Source organism: Mustela putorius, unplaced genomic scaffold (genome assembly GCF_011764305.1).
Source record: "Mustela putorius furo isolate JIRA1106 unplaced genomic scaffold, ASM1176430v1.1 tig00000868_pilon_pilon_pilon, whole genome shotgun sequence".
Classification (NCBI taxonomy): Eukaryota; Metazoa; Chordata; class Mammalia; order Carnivora; family Mustelidae; genus Mustela; species Mustela putorius.
The window spans coordinates 5,484,074-5,503,318 of NW_025421502.1; the positions used below are offsets into that span (position 1 = coordinate 5,484,074).

At 40.3% G+C, this 19,245-nt stretch overlaps 1 protein-coding gene across 1 annotated transcript in view; it reads left to right on the plus strand.

Moving 5' to 3' along the window:
- The window catches only part of ELOVL6 (ELOVL fatty acid elongase 6), a 121,222-nt gene that overhangs the window by 1,184 nt on the left and 100,793 nt on the right, over positions 1–19,245 (plus strand). The window lies entirely within an intron of this gene.

Consider the following 19,245-nt stretch of genomic DNA (forward strand, 5'->3'; position numbering starts at 1 on the left):
TACGGGAACGCCTTTTGGACCCACTCAGTTCTAATTCAGTAGGAAGCTGTTGATTGGAGTTGAGACACGGATTAAAAACCCCTCGGTCCGCAGAGTCCTTGGGGGCTCCTCCCCAGACACACTTCTAATAGGGAAAGAGTCTTGCTTGTTTAGTGTGTTCCCTCCGCCAGTCCTTTTGAAAAATCCCTGTGTGGGAGGAGATCCTGTGTCACCTTGCAATATTTAACAGGGGAGGGTGTGCTCATCTCGCTTCTTCCTTGTAGACCGAGGTGCTGGGGCAGACATTCCGGTCATCTTCTTGAGCCCGGGTCTGGCGATCAGTAAAGTGCACGCTCAACACCCCCGGAGCTGGGCAGTGGCCTGCAGCCTCCCGGGTGCTGGATGGGAGGGTTGGGATGAGGGGCTCTCCGGCGCCAAGGGATCCCGCCCGCCGCCGCGTGCGCGTGTGCGCGTGCCCCGCGGCGTCACGACCTGCCTTCCCTCCCCCCTCTCATCAATGGGAAACCAAAGACGCGGGCGCGGCGCGGGCCGGGGCTGGCTGGTGCAGTAGGAGGCGGTGCCGCGGGCCGGAGCCGGTGGAGGGAGGTTCAACTTCCTTTCCTACGGTCCCCGGTTGCGACCGACCCGGGAAGTCTTGGCCGCGGTACCTGCCTCCTCCCGCTCAGCCCGCCCGCCCGAGGCCCGCTGGCCAGTTGCGGCTGCAGCCGGGCCGAGCCCGACCCCTGCGAGATGCGCGCAGGCTGGGCCCAGCCCTTTGGGGGCGGGTGTGGAGGGCTCGGCGCACTCACACCCGCTATGGGTGGGCTGGGGACTCCACTGGGTGCGGGACGTGAGGGGGCCCGAAGGCCGCGTCTGGCCGGAGCCGGAAGCTGGCAGGGGGACACGATCCGCTCCGAAGCCCTGGAAGTGCGGCGAGCACTTGGGGCGCGGGGCTGAGGCCCCTCCTGGGCGGACGAGCGCCGAGGGTGGTGGTACACCTCTCGAGGCTGGATCCCGTAGGAGTGCAGACACTGAAAGGCCTTTGGCGCTTGGGGAGGCGGCCCCTCTCCGCCCATGCGGCCTGTGGACCTTCTCCGGAGGCACTTCCTCCTCCCGCGTAGAGGGTGGTGCTGAAGGCGGGGCGGGGCGGGGCGGGGGCCTGAGGCTGCCGGCGCTCAGAGCTGCGAAGCGGGCCGGCTGTGCGGCGGGGCCTTCCCTGCAGCTGTTTGTCTTGTTCTCTTGCCACATCACTCCAGCCCATCGAGTCTCCCTTGTCTCCAACTTGCTGCACCTTTACCGAGCCTGCCTTTCTGGAACCGGCGTCCCCTCGCCGTGGCTACCCCCATTCACGGTTGGCCAGCCGCCCCTTCCACCACTAAGGTCCATAGGTCCATATTTGGGTTGCCTTTTCTGAGGCCAGGTAACCATTTCCGGCTTCTTTTATCCATTCACTCAACAAGCACACAATGAGCCAGACAGGGCCCAGCCCTCATTGGGACTGAAAATGGCCAAAATGTGCCCCAAAGTTATTTTCTCCTGTTGAGCTCTCACCACTGGTTTCCTTCTAGCTCTTTACAACTGTTCTTCTGGCAACATCTTTCCTGGCTTTTTACTTGTATATATGAATATTTACATGTCTGCCGGTGCCTCCTTCCTATCAGACCATAAGCTCTTTAGGTCACGGTTCTTGTCTCATTCTTCACGTTAAAGGCGCTTTGTACGTGGCAGATGCTGGGGGACATGCTTATCCAGTGAGTTAAAATGATTACTGGTGCCCATTTTATTGCCAGCACTACCTGTTAATACCGGAACTTTAGCATATTTGGCTTCCCCCCTGCATTTGAATACTATATCATAGTCACCTACTGGGATTTTTCCCTTCCTTTTTCTTTGTGGACCCTATTTTTTTTAACTTGCAGTCAAAAAGCCTTTCAGGCTGTTACTCTTTCTTTGCATGTCTTCCTGACCTTAATTGTCTTGCTTTCTCCTTTTTATGGGGGGGTGTGTGTGTGTGCATTTCTCCCAGTATCCTGGGGGTCCAGTTTTCTAAACCTCCCAGATCCCACCCCCAAATCCGGAACACACAAAGTCTTGACTAAGTTGTGTAAGAAAAGGATTATTATTATTATTATTATTTGCCCTTGTTAACAGGAGTAGGGAGCTCCATAACCCAGGCTTAGACCACCCCTGGGGGCAGGGGAAGTTTAGGAAACCAAAGCCTTACCTGTTCAAAATGGTTTGAAATAGCTTCTGGGGAAAAACAAAATGTTGTGAAGCATCTACGCTGTCATTTGAGAATCATTTGCACTTGTCCTTAAAAATGTCTTAGATATGACTTCAAACAAAGCTTTTTAATTCAGAAAATTAAAACTCCTCTCTCAAAGATGAGCTCATTTTGAAGAATTGTGAGAAAGGCCAGGAGTGCTGTTTTGTCAGTATGCTGTCTGTCCTACTTTGCATTATTTAAGAGGACCTTAAATAAGCATAGTTTATTAAACATATCTTATAATCCATATTCCTTTACCTAATGGATTCCATAATCTATTACCTTATTACATATTAATGTTAAGGACCCCTTATTTTGGAGTGGTATTTGTATAAACACTACAGGGTTCAACTGTGGCAAGCTTATCAGGTTTATTGCTGCCTTAACAAAGGATTAATCCTATACTCACTGTTCTAAACACAGGATAAGTACTAGAGACCTTTTCAATTTTCTGTCAAATAGTTCCATGTATAATAGAGCAGCAGTTGAAATACAAAGTAATAAATATATTTCCTTGGAGAATCATCCTGAGACCTCATCTTGAAACTACACGGCAAGTTAAAAATATCTCCGGTAAGGTTATCCAATACACACGACTTTGTTAGATGAGGTAGAGGAAAATGCATGCATGCCCAGTAGCATTTTTGACTGCCAGTTCTACACTGAAAAGCTCTGTCTGCGATTTCAAAACATTGAAAAGAAAGGCATTTTGTCCTTTAATGAGATGTCTTGCCTTTACCTGTTATTTTCACCAATAGCTGATTTAATTTATAAGTGCTGCTAGCAAGGAAGCGAAATCACCTAGTGATTGAAGTAAGGCAAGGCGACATAAAACTCATTGAGTGAGAAGGGCAGCTGGGCTCTGCCTTCTCTTTCAGCAACCTGCCAGGTTTGTGCTAACAGCGGTGGATGCTAGTTAGTCGCTCCAGTTGTAATTGTCTGGCCAATGATGATTATCTTCTGATGTCGGCTGACACGGTGTTCACCAATAGGAAAACAGGAAGCCTGTGCTGACTGCTGTAACATTATGGCTGTGAGGTGACGTCATCACAGGGCTTGCCTAGAACCTCATGAGGCCCTCCCCCGCTCCTCTCTGGCATCCTTCACATATCCAGCCTTTCAGTGCTTTGTATATTTTTCTGACTTTCTCCACTCCCCCACCGAGGTATTGGTTATAAAGGTTTAATTGTTTACATTTTGTGTTCTGTATTTTAGGGTCTACAAGCTAGTGTAGGATTTTTTAAGATTAAATACTACCCAAGGAAATCTTGGGATCCTCAAATTTGTTTTGACTAAGAAAAAAAAGAAATGGAAGAAACACTATTTAAAAGGAAGTGTACATTGTTATATGGGAGGCTCAGAAAGTAACATGATGTATAATTTCTGTATTAAAGAAACACATATAAGAACATCATAAGCCTTAGTATTTTACTCAAAATAGAGCATCATAAGGCATGTCAAACTTTTAAAATGCAGACAAATTATTAAGCTGTTGTTTATCCTGTAGTGACAATTGTTCTGCATCGATCCCTAAGATCCTTGTGATCTGCTATATTCATTTATAGAAAAATGGCTGGAGAATAGTGCAGTCTGCTTTCATGAAACCGCAAAGACCAGAGTCTCATTTAATCTGTGCCACTACAGCAAATACAAATTTGGTCAGATATCTAGGAAAATACTATGTCCATATAATACTCATCTTTCTTGCCACCTTGGGGAATCACAGTTCATATTAGTCTTAGGATTGAAAAGTCCTAAGTGAGGAATTTAGCACGTCATTCAATAAGCTTTAGAGAGTGCTGGGATATTGGTGTAATAACACTAGGTTAAGAATGAGAAGACTGAGAAAATGTACAGAGAAGAAAAATACAATCTATGTTATGGTGTTAGAAAATAATGAAGTGTGTGGGAGGTCTGATCTGAACTTTTATGTATCTTTTTAAAAATTATGTATTTTCACGTAGTCCTTGGTATTTTAGGATTCCAGGAATAATGGAAATTATTTTATGATCATATTGTCCATCCCTATATTTGCATTAGTTATAAATAATAGCATGTGATGCTAAAATTTTTACATAGGGCATTTTGTTAAATTGAAGGTTGAGTTTTGTGAATAAGGCTTGCTGCTTGTTGCTTTTAATGTTAGGTGATGATAATTCTAAAGGTATCAGGATCACATTGTCAGATGTGATCTAAGACCTCTCCAGATCTGAGAGTTATTTTGCATACTTCTTGAAAGAAGATTCTTTCAAGTTAAACAGTGGAAATGTTGTGGGGTGGGAGGTGAGGGATGGAGACTTAGAAATACTTAGGAGGGCATAAAATACCCATCTAGTCAGTCTTTAGCCAAAGAAGCAAAATGAAGGAGTGTTACACTATTCAGTTAATTCAAGAATTTATCTTTGCTTCAGTCATCTGGATATTTTAGGTCCAAGTTTTTTTTTTTTTTTTTGAGGATACTTAAAATATGTTTCATAATAGATAACCGACATCCTCTTTCTATTTTTATTTGCATTTATTCTGTGCAGAATTTACTCCTGGGCCATGAGTTTTTTGTTTCTTCAGTTTCTTCTGAGATATCTTTTTATTCTTCGTAAGCTCTTCTGGTTTAGGAACAATCAGCTCTTTTTCAGTAAGGAAATCTCGGTGTGGCAAGGAGAGCTCACATATGGATTAATCCAACCACGAACCTTCTAAGTTCTTCACTCTTCAGTGCATCTTGGGGGCTTGGTTCACCCAGATGTGCTCAGTGACCAGAGAATCAATATCTAAACCCTTAAGTTGAGCATTACTCTCTGAATTCAGCACCCTTCTGGGGCCACTGACCCTGTGTCCAGCCCCACTGTTTGGCACACCTACCTAGGTGCCTGGGCACACATACCAACTTCACCATGATAGCGATGGAATGGCATTTACTGCTTCTGCAAAGTGACATCTTTCAGATACTTGGTGGCTTTTTGGATATGCATACCCTCGTTGGCCTGGGCAGTTACATACGTGTTCCTAACATGAGTCCACAGATCTGAACCTCTTGATTTGCATGATTTTGTAGGGTTTTTGGGATGAAGCATTTTCAGAGTTCACGTCAAGCCTCTTAGGGGAAGAAGTGGGGTGGTGCAAGTATTTTCTAAAATGAATTATCTAAAAATTGACTCAATGATCCACTTAATGTTTCATGTAAGGACGTAAGTGAGCTGGACTGGCCTTCATTAATAAGAGCCAGACAGCAGTCCACAAACTTTGCCTTAGTTCTTTACCTTTACCTGTTCTATCTTCTAGTCCCTACCTTCAAATTTTCCTGCTCCCGTTTATTTTCCGCTTACCTGTGTTAAAAGAGCACAGTCATTTACATAGAAAAATTACCTATGTATACCACAGACACATTTCTATTGATAGCCCTAGAAAACTTGAATGAAAATATAACATGGCTTTATTGGAATATTAAGGTTTATAACTTTATCTGTATTCAGACTACACAAACAGGCTGGTACAAATGTGTAACTTTTGGTCTAGTTATTCGCAGAACTTAAGTAGCATCCTTAATTATATTTAACTTCTGATCATTTTATTTTAGAAATAGGTTCGTTCTTTTTTAAAAAATTATTGTTCTAGAGTCTGAAGTGAATTTGTACTTGTAAGCCTGTTGAGCGAAAATCATTGCACAACATTGGGTCCATGTAAGTCATCAAGGTTCAAGCTTGTGTGTTTATCATGATTCATTTAGATACTGAGCACTCAAAATTTTTAGTCTTAAAGTTCTTTACCCTAGTATGTTGTAATGACAAATACTTTTAGGAAAAACTTCTGTTTAATTGGTTACTTGCTGTGAACTTTCAGCAATTTAACTTTAAAGCTTGTCTGCCCCCTCCCCTCCAAATGTACAAGTGAAAAAGATTTACATTTCCCTTTGCTGAGATGAGTAAGACATACTGATTACAAGGAATTTTGCTGGATGGATAATTTTCTAATTTTTCTAATAATTTTATTTCCTCCAGATTTTCATATTTTGGTAGTTTTCTTTCTAAAAATTTTATAACTAATTGCAGTATGGTTAAGGGATTATCACTGACAGAATGTCTTTTAGGCTGGAGGATCTCAACTGTTTTTATTTAGGTTTATGATCACATATATATTTTTTAAATTTTACTTATTTATTTGATAGGCAGAGATCACAAGTAGGCAGAGGCAGGCAGAGAGAGAGAGGAAGGGAAGCAGGTTCCCTGTTGAGCAGAGAGCCTGATGTGGGGCTCAATCCCAGGACCCTGGAATCATGACCTGAGTGGAAGGCAGAGGCTTTAACCCACTGAGCCACCTAGGTACCCTATGATCACATATTTTAAATGAAATAGGTTTAACCCCTTTCTTAAAGATAAATTTCAAATGTTTTAGCCCAACCTTTAACTTTATTAACACCCATCCTTGGAGCTAGTGTTTTGTTTTGTTTTGTTTTTTTTAATTGATTCTTTGTGTTCTGGGGCTGAATTTTTTTTTTTTTTAATATTTTATCTATTTATTTGACAGAGAGAGAGAGATCACAAGTAGGCAGAGAGGCAGGCATAGAGAGAGGAGGAAGCAGGCTCCCTGCAGAGCAGAGAGCCCGATGTGGGGCCCTATCCCAGGACGCTGAGATCATGACCTGAGCCGAAGGCAGAGGCTTAACCCACTGAGCCACCCAGGCGTGGGGCTGAATTTTTGAATGGACTTTTGAATTCATTAACTCTTAATGGACAGTATACATCATTCTTTGAAGATTATGAAAATAACCCATGAAATGTATGTTACATATTTTTGTTAGGAGAGGTACAGGCATTTACCTAGAAAAGTACACACATACACATAAGGACGTTGAAGTGACTTTCAAAAAATGAAAACTGATACCCTATTATAGACCATGTCTTTTCTATTTCTTGCTTTTTAAAGAGCACCTTGCTGAACTGGACATACTTCTAAAATTTGCAAAACAGGTCCCAATTTACTTGCTTTTTGTCTTTTTTTTCTTTTAAAGTTGACTCCATGCCCAATATGGAGCCCAACACAAGGCTTCAGCCTGTGACCCTAAGATCAAGACCCCCAACTGGCTGAGCCACCTAGGTGCCCCTCGACTTTTATTATTTTTTTTTAAACTAGTTAAATAATGATTTTAAGATTTTATTTTATTATTATTATTTTTTATTTGACAGAGAGAAAGCACAAGCAGGGGTAACGGCAGTCAAAAGGAGAGGGAGAGGGGGAAGCAGAAGCAGGCTCCCGGCTGAGCTGGGAGCTCAGTGCAGAGCTCCATCTCAGGACCCTGGAATCATGACCTGAGCCGGAGGCAGAGGCTTAACCAACTGAGCCACCCAGGTGCCCCAACAATTTGATTTTAATAAATATTTTAAAACCACAAAAATTGAATATTTAATTAATTTGTTCGATCCCGAGCAGTACTTGGATTTTTCCCGATTATTAATAAATTTTAAAAATCTTCAAAATAGTTAATAATGGCTGAAACCTTCAAGTTTCGGGGCTTTTTTTTGGTTTTGTTTTACTTTTTGTCTTGTAGGCCCAGTTGTTCCTTCTATTCAAAAGCTGGTGTTAATAAAATGTGAAAGCTTTTAGGATACTAGGCCCACTCTCACTGGGGTAATTGACTCATTCGGGTGTAGTGAGTTCAGTGGAATTGAATGTTTTGAAGTTGAGAATTTTATGATCTTGTTTTAGGAGGCACAATGGGGAAATAGGAGCTAGTTGAAAAGGTTTACTCCTAAAACTTTTTTTTTTTTTAATTAAATGTGTGAGATTTCTAGTAAAGTCTTTGGGTGCATTAAATATTTAAAAGCTAGACTAGTAGTGGTTATCATTACAATAAAAGGGAAGGAAGCTTAGTAAATGTACTATAAATATCAATGTCTGTAGTTAGCTCTCAATTTTATGACTTCTTGGCAGACTGAATTTAAAGATCTTTAAAAGTAGGGTAGATTTTCTTTATTTTAGAGTAATGATACTAATAGTTGGTACATAATTGTTTACTGATGGCAGGCATTCTTTTTTATTTTTAGTTTTTAAGATTTTATGTATTTATTTGAGAGAGAGCACAAGCAGGGGAAGAGGCGGGAGGAGAGGGAGAAGCAGACTCTCTGCTGAACTGGGAGCCTGTGGCAGGGCTCAATCCTAGAATCCCAGGATCGTGACCTGAGTGGGATGCTTAACCCCCTGAGCCACCCAGGTGCCCCGAAGGCATTCTCTTAAAATGCTTACATGTGTTAACCGTTACATCCTCCCAATCACCCTTTGATGTATTATCTTTTTTGATTTCTTAGGACAGGAAATGAGGCTCAGTGTGGTTATACAAGTTGGGATTTGCAGGTAGGGACTAAAAAGGGAGGAATGGGCTCCAGGCCAGATGAAGAATTTGTCACTGAGGCCTTGATCATCCCCTCATTGAATAGGAATAAATACTCAATAAACAGTGCACTTGGTCACTTGAAGCACTCTAAACACAGAAGGAAATTGTGGTTTTATTCAAGGGTCTAAAGTGCCTCTAAAAAATTTTTCCTAAGGGATCCTGAACACGGCAGGCCAGGGTCACTACAAAAAACACCTCTAAATGTTGTAGTGAACATTAAACTAGATAGATAATAAGTAACTAAATTAAATGATTTAAAAAAATGATTAAATGCCTTAATCATTAAGAAGTATTTCCTGAATAGTGTGTGTTCATCTATCAACACTTTTAGGAGTGGGGAAAGCCATGTCACCTTTAATGTTGCTTCTGTCATAAACAATTCCAGTTTTGCCACAAGCAAACAACAGATTGGGAACTTTTTGTATAAAGCATGCTTTCTGTCTGCTTCTCTTCCACGAGCCTCGTACATTCAGCTTGGTTCTAGACTCCAGGAATGTGTTTCCACCTGGCGCTGACTATACCCTTCTTAACTCCAGGCAGGTCTTAGTAGCTAGGGTAAATAGCCACCCACTGTTGCCAGAAGGAAAAAAAAAAAAAAGATGTGTGGGTCGGGGATGTCCCTGTTCTTTGAGGTGTGTTCCTGCGGTGTGAAGAATTAAGATGTACTTTTACTTGTTTTGTTGGTGAGTTTTAAGTCCTTGATCTCGTTCTGCAGAAAGAAATACTGTAGGAAAAAGGCATGAAAACGGGACGCCTGCGTGGCTCAGTTGGTTAAGCAGCTGCCTTCAGCTCAGGTCATGATCCCGGCGTCCTGGGATCGAGTCCCACATCGGGCTCCTTGCTCGGCAGGGAGCCTGCTTCTCCCTCTGCCTCTGCCTACCATTCTGCCTGCCTGTGCGCTCTCTCTCTGACAAATAAATGAAATCTTTAAAAAAAAAAAAAAAGGCATGAAAACATTAGAAAACGTAAAGATGTGGGAAATAAAACATCTTTCTTATCCAGAGGCATCCACTGTTCTTTTGCCACATTTCCTTCAGCCTTGTTTCCAAGGTTTTGATATACTTTAGATCATTCAGTGCAAACTGTTGATAGATTGAGTTCTTTATTGCGTGCTGGGACTGCAGTGGGCACTTTACATTTAATATATCATCTCATTACAATTCTTATGTTACATATTTCCCTCTTTACATTACAAACCTACCGCTAAAACCTCTCCATAAGTGTATTTTCCATATATGTTATTGTTTGGTATCGTTTGGACTCATATTAATTTAGGTAACCATTGCCTACTGTTGAACATGTTAAATGCCTAAGATTTTGCTATTAGAACTAGTCCTCTGATTATCTTTGCATACTAATTTTTAACTTATCTAATGTTTTCCTTTGTATAAATACGAACTGTAATGCAGGGGAATTACCTCTTTTTAAGGTTTATGATATCTATGGCTTGGCTCATGTGTAGAAAAGTGGAACCAATTTGCACTCCAGCAAGGAAGGACAGTTTTCACGTCCTTCTTAGCTCTGAAGATGATCGCATTTCAAAAATCTTTGATAAGTTCATGCAAAATAGGATATCCCATTGCTTTAATTTATATTTATTTGTTTTGAAATGAGATCCAGACAATTTAGTTGGGTGTATTTTCCTCTTGCTTTTACAAGTTCTTTCTACTGGGCCTTTCCCAGTTAGCTATTATTTGCTCACACTTGGGATATATTAAGCATATTCACTTTTGTCTAGCATGACAACTTTATTGTGAATAATTTCATCTCTAGAGTGACTTCTGGCAACTAGTTTAATATATGAAATAGAAATATATTTTTCATCACCTTCTGAATTAAGGAAAACAACTCTGCTTCTCTCTCTATAAATAACCTGTAAGGCAACAGCCAAAGAGGAGAGAAAGCCTGGAGACTGGGCTTCAGTGTGGAGGGAGAACGAGTGGCCTCTTGCACTTCCCACACATTTTTAGACTCTCTTATTTGCATTTATTTTTCAGTTTTCCACAGGTGTGGTGATGAGTGTGCGCTGTGGTATTCCAGCATGGTGGTTAAACCATGGTATTAAACACTTGGACTCTGGAGTCCAAGTTGGTATTAAACACTTGGACTCTGGAGCCAGTGTGTCTGGGTTCAAGACCTGGTTGAGCCACATAGCAGCTGAGTGACCATCTCTCTAGCAGATGAATTAGCACTTCTGCTTCAGTTCCCTCATCTTTAAATAGAGAGATGATAATAATAGTATTGGGGATGTTAATGAGGGAATCTACGTTAGCAGGCTGGGAGAATTAGACAATTTATTACACATTAAGTCCTTAGAACAGTGTCCAGGACCGTATATAATTTTTATTATACCTTTATTGTTGTCTGCACATAGACTCTATGGCATCAAAAGAAAAAGGGAGGAATCATAATTAAATTCTGGTAGAACTGAGGTCACCCTAAGTGGCTATGCAGTCAGTTCTCCAAATATGACAAAAAGGCCCATTACCCAGGAGACACTACCAAGGGATAGGCACTGAGGGAAAAAAAACAAGAAAAAGAAAAAAATCTGACATCGACTTTGCCGTCAAGAAACCTATAATTTGAACGAGCCCAGCAAGAGAATATATTGTTAATAAAAAAGTGATTTTTAAAAAAGTATGGGGGGGCAACTCTACCATGAACATTTGGAACATTTTCAAAAAATGCTTTATCTTCCATCACAACGTAACAAACTGTGAAATCGAGGCAGTCCTGGGAATAGATGGTGATTACTAATTTATTTCCTATAAAACACTTGAGATTATCTCATTTAATAATTTATTCAACAAGAGTACGATAGTGTCTCTATTGTGTTACACACACTGAAGGTAAAATCACTATATCCCTAAGTGAAATTATAGTGGCTGAAAATTTTGGAGTTATAAACTCCCAAGTTTGGGCTTCAAGTAAGTCTTTGGTTACTGTTCAAAGATATCTATCTATCTATCTAATTTCAATGAAAGAAACATGGCTATTTGATTTCTTAGTGAAGTAAAATAAGGGAGGATTACATGTCAGTTTTCTCTTATGTTCTGGAATATCAGTGAGCTTGTGGTAGAGAAACTGAAGGGGAGTCCTTTAAGGTTCCCAGTTTTCTCATTCTTGAGACAAGGAGGTCCATTAGGGGTTCTCAAAGTATGGGGGAGCTTTTCATCCATGTGCTTATTCCTTCTTCTCTTAGCTCCTGTTGAAGGAGTCATCAAAGGGTACATGTCTGCCTGTTGACCCTCAAGCTAGACCTGGCATTTGCAGGATCATCATTCCCTCCCTTGTTTTTGAGATGTGTGTTCTTCTCATTGTTCCCATACTACAAGCCACTTCAAGGACGCAGCCTTGAGAGAGTCATGTTTAGGGAGACCATCTGACTATATACACAACTGAACCCTGTGAAGGCCTTTGTACCAGAGACCATCTGACTATATACACAACTGAACCCTGTGAAGGCCTTTGTACCAGAGACCATCTGACTATATACACAACTGAACCCCATGAAGGCCTTTGTACCAACTCTTAAGATTCCGGCAGGCAGGGACAGAGATCTGCCTGTCTTGCAGCTTCTGAAGACCAGCCTCATATGTAAATTCCCTTGCTTTTTAAAATGGCCGCGTACCAGTCTGGAGTGATCTGCCTCTTTCTTAGGGCTCCATGCACAAGGGACCTGTTTTGGGAATTTCACCTGGAGGACTCCTGAGGTTACCAACCAACAGCTCCCCATCCAGGCCTGGAGTTCGCATGCAGTGGGCAATTTGCCCCTGTTTGTGATGACAGCAGAGGGGAAGTGTGTCGTGCTCTTAGAGGTATCTTATAACTAATTTCTAAGATAATAAACATGTAAGTTGTAAGTGGACTGTCCCCTTGGTCTGTATCAACTGTAGAGAAATTCTTCTTTCAGACCTAATGTTGTAGATGCTTGGAATTTGTAGATACTTGGAACAGTAGCAGTTAAATGTGGAAATGACCCAAAGGTCCAGGAAATGAAGAAATTTAAAATTTTTTTCTGAAGTCAAATTTGAGAAGCTTTTATTTGTCAGAGCGATTATACTGTGTTTTCTCTTATTGTCCTGTTAGGTAGGAATTTTCATGAAGTATAGAAATTCTGCTCTCATGAAAAATGGCCCCATGAAGGACTATAACACTTAGTACTGACATGAGATTAGGAGATGACTAAAATCTAGGGACATTGTGATGCTTAATCAGAAAACCCAGATAGTTTCATGGGATTTTCTAGATTATAGGAGTGTGCTTCAAACTTTCTGCTCACATCCTCCTAAAAGATGTTTCAAAAGCTATGTACTGTCTGACACATTTGAAATTTTTCATTATAACCTGAATTAACTTCTCAACAGTTAGAATAAATAAATGAGGGTTAGCTAGTTAAAACAAATATTTTATGGTGTGCTATTGAATAATACACAGTGAATCTGAAATTACATAAACATTTTTAACAATGCTTTTATTTCATCGATGGCTCCAAAAAACATGACACATTCCACAATAAAAGAATCAATGGCATTAACCTATAGGGCTTCTGTTCTGAAAATTCAGAATATCTCAGTATTCATGATGTAAAAGGCTCTAAACAGAAGGGAAAAAAATGAATATTATCTTTATGACTCATCATTGATCAGTTTTACTTTGGGGGGGCTAGAAGGAAAGACCTAGGCAGGCAATCAAGTTTTTTTTTTTTTTTTTTTTAAGATTCTATTTATTTATTTGAGAGAGGGAGAGAGAGCACAAGCAGGGGGAGGGGCAGAGGGAGTGGGAAAAGCAGACACCCCTCGAGTGGTGAACCTGATGTGGGACTTGATCCCAGGACCCTGAGATCATGACCCGAGCTGAAGGCAGATGCTTAACTGACTGAGCCTCCCAGGCACCTGGCTATCAAGTATCTTAAACTATGTTTTTTTGACTGCAGAGAAGATTATAGATAGAATTTCCAAATGTTTGTTAGGACTAGTTTTCTAACAGGGTAAAGCGATTTCTTTTTAACTTGGTCACCTATTGTGAGAACCTGAGGATGTTCTAGAGAAGCCTTCTTCCGTCCATTCCACTGGGGGTGGCTCCGATTGTTGAAAGCTGTTACACATAATGACTTGAAAGTTGAGTATCCCCGTCATTCCTCCATTAGTCCTTGTGCTGACTCTACCTGAATTTAATTCCCCCTTCCAAATGACCATTTTGTATGCATTTGAAAATTGCTATTATGCCCTCTGTAGGTTTTCTTTTTCTTTCTTTCTTTCTTTCTTTCTTTCTTTCTTAAAGATTTTATTTACTTATTTATCTGAGAGAGAGCATGAGAGGTGGAAGGTCAGAGGGAGAAACAGACTCCCTGCTGAGCAGAGAACCCTATATGGGACTTGATCCTGAGACGTTGGGATCATAACCCAAGCTGAAGGCAGTTTCTTAACCAACTGAGCCACACAGGCACCCTGTAGTCTTTCTTTTCTAAGCCATTTCTCGTGTATTATTTGCAGTCCACTGATAATTCACATGGTCACTTCTGAAAAATCAAAAATTAGGACTCCCATGCTTTGGGTTTGGACAATTCAATGTGACAGACTAGGAAACTGCTAATCAATTTTAAAGCTTGGTACATAGATATTAAAATGAGCAAGTCTGTATTAAAGAATAGCGGTGGGGGAGAAGAGAATTATAATTTTAATCTACTGGTAGGTTGGCCATGTGGTCCTTTGGAACATTACAAAGCTCTTATTGTACATATGACATTCTGGAAATTTTAAGGACTCAAGGGTTATCTTGAGTTGTAGTGATTTTCAATTACTGCTCATGCATTCGCATTTGCAGAAATCCTTTTTTGAACTTGTATGTTCTGATTGCTGACACTGTTTGTGGTGACATCATTTTGATTAGTACTTAGTTTTTTGCAATTATTGAGTTCTTTTTCTACTGATGAGGGCAGTTTGGGGTTAAAAAAAAAAAAAAAAATCAAGAACCATGTTGTGTCCCTGATCCTTCAACAGATATTTTGGCCAGACTCAGTTAGAGGAGATGGTTTCTCTTCAGATTACACAGGCAAGCTTCGTGTCGGAGATTGAGAATGAGTATGTCCATATGACTGTGGAGGTGCCCAGGTACAGTGAAAGGTATTCCCAGGTAATTGTTACTGGGAGTACTGCTTGATGATGCTGATTCCATCTGACATTCTTTGGGTTTGTCTTCACAGGCCGTTGATTTCACAAACTGAACTACTTCCAACTTGCTCAGCTTCCTTTGTTGTCTGCTTCAGGGCACCTTCGTGATCTGACTCTGGTCATTTCTCTTGGCTCAGAGCCATTATCCCTGCTCTCCCTCAGTCTCCTATTCTATTCTACCTTTTGTCTCCTCACTCACTTTCCTCCCTCTATTGTCTTCCTAGTCTTTCAGCAGAAGTCACAGATCCCATCCTGTCACGCCTGCCCTACAAACCCCCACTGTCTATATGACTAGTCCAAATTGTTTTGGTTGGTGTGAAAGGCCATTTAAAACCTGGCTCCAAGGCCCCTTCCTAGTGTTACCTATTGCAGTAGCCCTCATCCCTGGCTGTCTATTCAAATGCAAATTAAAATCCCTTTTCCTCCCCACCCACCAAAATCCACTGGGTCTTCCCTTGTGGTTTGCAGGAACTTGACTCATAACTGAGTATTTTTTTCTTCTAGCTTTGAAATCAGTGCCTGTCACAGAATTTGGCATATAATTGTACTCTGTGTGTGTTAAACAGATGAATGCATATTTGTATGGATACTCAAGCCTGTTCATTCACTTTCAAATTTATCTGATTTATTATCCAGTACACTTTATATTGTCCTGAAGTGAATCATGGGACACTGTCCAGTGACTTACTAAACAGTGAAAAAAAAAAAAAATCTTCTAATTTTATTTTTAAGAGGAAAGGGTAATAATTTATCATGACTAATTTTTAGTGAAACTGTGCTAATTGTTGGGGATTATTAAATCTTTTCTAGGCACTCAAGCCATCTACTCCAATCAGAAAGAATTTTAAAAACTTACCTACAATGAGGGATGGGTAGGACTGTATGCACAAGGAACAAAGATCAGGAGGAAAATAATACTCAAATGGTACAAGATAGTTGTATCAAGAGGTTATTTGTCCTTTTGCTTTTCTAGTTTTCTATAGTCTTTTTTATGTTATACCCTGAGTATGAATGGGTGGTATGATTATGCATGTGGTCTTACTTTTCCATTTTTTTGCATTAACTATAACATATTTACTGTTTTTATAGTAAAAGTTGCATTTTACAATGGTGTATTTGGTATCAGGTAACATACTTCTTTTTAAACTAATGCATTTTTAAATAAACATTAAAAAAGCAACATAGTTAAACAGAAACACAGTTTGTGGACATTGAATTGCACAATCTTCCTTCCAGTAAATACACTTTCTCAGATTAAGGTAGACATGAGCCATACTTTTGATGTCACAAAGATTTCCTTCACTTTCTCCAGTTGCCAATTCCCCAGTTCGCTTATTTTTTAGTAGGGAGGGGTTATCTATCTTTAAACGGGTTGTGGGGGACAGAGATAAAGGACGTTAATTTGACTTTAACATTACAACTTTTATGCTTTGGCTTCCGGAATATATCTAATAGGGCAAAGTTTCCCCAAGGACAATAGTCATCTAATCTAATAGAGATATAAGATGAAACATAAACCTGTCCCTGGAGAGAAAAAAATGAATAGGATAATTGGCTCAGGGACCTTGTGGCCCCTTGGAACAGATGCTGTACACATACCTGGAATTCATCATTAACAAATACTTCCAGAATTGCAGAATGCCTGGAAGATCATATCTCATTCAGAAGAGCCGATAGGATTTTGTTTCTTTCTGGAATGAAGGCTGAGTCTGGAGGCCATGCTCTGTGGTTCCCCAGAACCTGGTGTGTCTTAATCTGGTGTGAAGTCCCAGGTAGGAGGTTAAGAAGAGTGTGACAGAGCTTTTTAACAGGAGGACTGCTTTGCAGAGATTTTATCAACCGTGGGCATTGCTTTGAACTCTTGCTTCTGGACTTCATCTTAGAAAAAGATGGGGGGTTGCCATTTGAATACAGGAAAAGTAGTATTTTGGTTTGTTTTCATGTTACCAGTGTTTAGGGAGACCTGCCATTCCATATTAGTCTTTTCCTCTCCATTGTCTCAGCCAGGAAACGAAAGGGCACAGGAGAAAGGAAAGGGGGGTTGGAAGAGAATGGTTCAAAATCATATGGGATACAGTTTTTAAAGGTCTCGGTAAATGATCTGATCTTTTGGTTCTATCATTTCTGTAAATTTAGAAAAAGTTTGCTCTTAAGCTATTAAGTATTCTTTCTGGATGCAAAAAAACCCCAAAGTATTGGTAGAAATACCCTAGAGAATACCCTAGAAATACCTAGAAATACCCTAGAGAAGCAAAAAAGAATATTAAGTACTAAGGAAAATATTGCATAATTACTGTTTCAGGTTTTTTTAGTCTTGATTATTTTTAAGAGTGTTATTTCCTCAAAAGATATTTTTTCTGGAAGTAAATTTAAATATTTAATTTATTAAACATTTGTGACTTTTTTTGTCACCTAAGACAAAAATGTGTATCTCCTTTCAGGTAATTTTTTTTAACGAAGTTTTCTGCTGCTATAGACATTTTTTAAAAAATTTTGAAAACCACCCCCAAATAAAGCATACATAGTTTCATATTCTAGAGCAATGTGCTTGTATCAGCCTAATACCAAAATTACAATTAACTAACCATAAAATGTTCTCACAGCACAATCTCTGGGGATACTGTAGGTGCAGTTCCTGCCAGGAGAGAGTAAGGGCTATATGATTGTATTTGACTTTTAAAAACATTAAAACAAAATTTTTTACATTATAAACTTTTTAAAAAGATTTATTTATTTGACACAGAGGGAGAGCTCAAGTAGGCAGAGTGGAAGGCAAAGGGAGAGGGAGAAGCAGGTTCCCCAGTGAGTAGGGAGCCGGATGTGGAATTCCATCCCAAGACCCTGGGATCATGACCTGAGCCAAGGGCAGACACTTAACCAACTGAGCCACCCATGAGCCCCTCACGTTATAAACTTTTGATAAACTTAAACATTCAGGGGTGCCTGGGTGGCTCAATGGGTTAAAGCCTCTGCCTTCCGCTCAGGTCATGATCCCGGGGTGCTGGGATCAAGCCCCACCCCAGGCTCTCTGCTCAGTGGGGAGCCTTCTTCCTCCTCCTCTCTCTCTGCCTGCCTTTCTGCCTACTTGTGATCTCTGTCTGTCAAATAAATACATAAATAAATGCCGTAAACATTCAAATTTTCACATACTATAAATGCATATAAATATTCACATTAATTTTGAAAATAAGCTTCAATTTTAATGCTGTCTAATATGAACATTGTGGTGATTTAAAAAGTAAACCTCTACTAATTATTGGGCTTTTTTTTTTTATCGAACGAATGTTGATGCTAATCTCTTATTTAGTTCTGCTATAACAATAAGAAGTGGTCAGTGCATTGTAACTGGTGGCTGGGCTCAGATGGGAGATGTTATTTCATGTGAGTAATTTCAGGCAAACCAGACAGTTGTTTTTCTGAACTGGCATTGCCTGGATGAAATAATACTCACAGTGGAGAACTACATGAAACAAACTTAAAAAAAAAAAATTACAGTGTTTTTGAGAATTCTATCATGGCTAAAGATGAGTATGGTTGGCCTCGGAGATCTAAGAGTTCATCATCTGACTAAACTTTTCCGTGGAAAATATTTCTTCCCCACAAAGCATTTGGCGTCCAGAACTTCCTTCTTTCTCAGAGATGCTGGAGGGATGGACGAGGTGTCAGGATTCAGAAGCTGGTAAATTGTGCTTGTCCTTTGTTCCCACAGTGGAGGACAGAAAATGACAAAACATGGTGCAACTGGATGCCCCTTCCAGGATTAAATTTCCCTTAGTGGAAAGAAAACATAAGTTCTTTTTTCTGTTTATAGTTTCTCCTATGTAGATGGGCTGTAATAGATCAAAGCTGTTTTTCCTTAGGTAGCTACAGTGTAACAGTTCTGTCTTTTTTATATGCCAAGTCTAGGATATTTGGAATATAGTGGCTTTCCCAAATATTCTATAAATTATATTTTCATCGATCTGGGGCCAGACCATCAATAGCTTGCCATTTGTCTTTAGTAGATGAAATTGTTTTTCTTCTTCTTTTATTTTTTTAAAGATCCTATTTATTTACTTGAGAGAGACCATGAGAGAGAAAGAGGGAGAACAAGCAGTGGGGAGGCAAGAGGCAAGAGTACAAGCAAGAGGGAGACTGAGAAGCAGGCTCCCCGCGGATCCCAAAACCCTGGGATCATGACCTGAGCCAAAGGCAGATGCTTAACTGACTGAGCCAGCCAGGTGCCCCTTAAAGTGTTTTTCATGTGAAAATGAAGAGTAACACTCTTGTTTTCTCATGAGTTCAGCTGAGTTTAAGGTTTACTGTTACATCATTCCTGAAATTGATGTATATGTTGTTCTGCTTTATCAATGAAATTATATGCACACAGAGGCCTAGAATTATGGAGATATACTTATAATCTTTATTTTTTTTTCTAGTGATTTTACTTATGTAGAGAGTAT